Genomic DNA, 3,382 nt, shown 5'->3' on the forward strand with positions numbered 1-3,382 from the left:
TGCTAAGCAACTCGAGCAAGCTTGTTGTCCTCAGGCTAGTCAGCCAACGTGTGAAGTTTGAACAGTAGCTATTCAGTAATCTTTTTCCTCAATAAAATGGCAATAGGAGAGCAAGGCAATATGGCAGAGGCAGGGGAGTCCTGAATATGGCCTGATGACAGATTTTCAAACTTAATATTGTTGTGCATTCCCCAAGCAGTATAATCATTAAAAAGCATGGTTTTCCTGTTACTTGGTCTTTAAGCTAAAAGTCTTCTGAATAGCTTGTGAATGATTGCACAGGTTTAATAACTATCGCAGACAGTTTCATTGTGTGATTAGTTTTTCTTTGCTGAAACTGTTTGCTAGAACTCCATATGTTCCTTTGTCTGGTGGATCGTCACAATAACACAATGGGAACCTTGATGAATTACTTAGCAGATCAAGCTGATGTTTTGGTACAATTTTTCTTTCCAATAAAGATGTAGTGCTTTGTGAACTTAGCTGACTCTCTGACATGATAACATTCTAATGTCTCCTTACACTATGGAAGTGCACATGGAGATGGAGAGTGTCAGGTCTCAGACACAGGAGATTTACTGTCGGCTTTAAAATGGTGGGAAAAATGCACGAGGGCCTCACAAAGCCATGGATCTTTTGCTCAAAACACTCCATGGGTCCCTGCAGCTGCCCAGACTTATCCAGTCAAGGATTGCTTTCTTGGCCAGTCTCCATTCACAGGGGAAGAGATTCACCAGCTGGTCCCCGTTACAAAGACTTCCACCGTCACCTTTTCTTTACCAGAGACTCGAGCCATAGTGTTGAACTTGGGCAGACACTGAGGGAGATATACTCTCCATGGATAAAATTACCATGGGCTAAGGGCATCTTGTTAAAACAAGTTTGGAAAGAACCAGCAAGGATATTTCTGTGGGAACTGTGATCTGCACATTTTGTCTGATAGCATAAGTTACATAAAGTACAGACACGGTCAGTCTTGTTGGTCTATCCAGGACTAGCCTGTGCATTGGACCACCATCATAAGAACAATGCTTCATCAGCACATTTGCTCCAGACCACTGGATTTTACATTACAGTTGAAAGAGTATTATTTTTCCCAGTGACTAACAGAGAATATGAGCTTTCACTCACAGGACACATGTGATACATTCATAAATAAAAAAGAGAACAAATAAGTGAAGAGAATGTATATGCCTGACAAACGGGGGGCGTTTGATGACTTTCACATGTAGAGGATTACCAAAACAGAATACTGACATTCCCAAGCACAGGAAACCAGCTAATGTGCAAGGGAAATTTTCTCTTAAAGTACGACCTCCAAAATGAAACCATGTGAAAATTTTTATGTTTTTACAGAACACTCCAAATTAAGCTATTATAGTGAATCCAAATTTCAAGTTGCCATATATCATCTCCTCTAATGAAAATTATATGTTTAAAACATCTCAGAACTTCCTCCAAGCTTTCTTGCCCTCTTTATCATATCCAGGTAATTAATCAATTTGAAAAACTTGAGGAAGTTGGGGAAAACTTCACTGATGAAGAGTTTGGACAATAGCAACAGCATCTATATAAGTACATTATTTATGTCATCTTGGGAACAGAAAGTGCATGATCTCCATATCATCACCCAGAGCACATCGTCTTTGAGCAAGCTGACATACACCTGGGTCCCCAGTAAGTCCGTCCAATCACCTACAGTCTAATTTGTTAATTAAACACTTGTCTGCTGACAGTGCTGCTTGTGATTGGTGAGTACTTTGGCCCAGGTGAAGCACTAAAATGCATCACCCAGAAGGACTTGCTTTTTTTCCAGTGACCAAGGTTAATTCTGTTCTGTCTGTAAAAAAAAAACTGAGATCATTAAATGAGGTGCTTGTTTTGAAATGTGAGCACTTCTAATTTCAGTTTAAAATGCATGATTATTCCATTGCAAACAAAGAGAGATGTGGAAAAATGGACTCGCTGCTTAATTTCATACAAAAACGTGACTTAGTAAGTCGGTCTGGAAGTGGGAGATCATGCCTCTTGCAGTATAAAAGGACAATAATATATTAATAACTATATAAACACATCCTTATATGCTACATATGTTGAATGAAAAGTAGACTGTACCTCTCAGAGAAAACACAGGATAACATTATATTATTAGCAGTGATTGCTTTAACACTGCCCTCTCTCAGAAGGAGACTGAGGCTCAAACAGTGAAAAAAAGTGTTTCAAGACATTAGTTCATAGTTATAATCCAGGACCTCCAGTAGTTATAATCCAGTGATGCATGCTTTGTTACATTATCCCGTTCATGCTATTTTGGGGCGTTGTTGCATGTATCCCGTTCATGCTATCATGGGGCCAGTTCTCATACTGTTGTCCATGAGATCTTATATGAGATTGGACTAGATTTTCTCTTATTTCTCTTATCAACTTTAAGAGTTGGAGAGGTAATGGTGCATCAGCCTCCTACTGAAGCAACTCAGCTACCTTTATGACTTAATAGAAGATTCAGAATCAACATTTGAAGGACTTTTACTGATCTAAATGTGAACTGCATCTCCTTGCACAATAAAAGAACCATAGAAACAGACCTCAGACCTCAGTGTATGTGCTCCAGCTAATGGTGCTGTGACAGGATAATGAGCACTGAGATGTGGAGAAAACCAGGCCCCCTCAGGGTAAAGGGGAGGCAGTGAAGCAGCCAGAGGCATCTTGGCCGGAAGCCTGAAACCCACACCAAACTCCCTTACCACACTTCACAAAACTTAAATATTTCTGAAACCTCCAAGCCACCCAGCTTCCCTCATTAGCTGCTTAGCACAGTCTAAAGAACTCCACCGAGAAGTGAGCTATTCCCTTCATACATACTAATCGAATTTGTAATGATCAATGGTAATTAGACAAAAGTCAAAGCCAGAAAGAGAGCTTAAAGTAAAGAGGAACTGTAGGGCCTTTTGTGTTGAATAAATAGGACACAAAGGCAGTTTCTCTCAAAGGCTGATTGATTAATGAAACAATGAGGGATCAGGACCTTGGCCTTTGGTGCACAGAAGAGGAGAATAATGATTGACATACATTGTGAGGACTGGCACAGCTAAAGAAAACACGCAGGTGTTTATATATTTAAATCGAGGATAACAGTGAAGAACTGACTTGTTCCAGTGCTATCACTGACTCTTCATATCCTGGTGCACAGGGGAAAATAATACAGCACTTATGCTGGAACTTGCGAGCACATTTCCATGTTTTGTAATTCTTTATATTGACAAAGTAGGCCTGTGAGCAAATCATAATGGCAAATTCCCTCTGAATTCAGAGCTGTTTAACATATTCTAGGCATACAATGTTAAGCATAGACCTGGAGGGTTTTCTGAGTACCCATAATTAT

The sequence above is a fragment of the Chanos chanos genome, chromosome 2 (genome assembly GCF_902362185.1).
Source record: "Chanos chanos chromosome 2, fChaCha1.1, whole genome shotgun sequence".
In the NCBI taxonomy this organism is placed as follows: domain Eukaryota; kingdom Metazoa; phylum Chordata; class Actinopteri; order Gonorynchiformes; family Chanidae; genus Chanos; species Chanos chanos.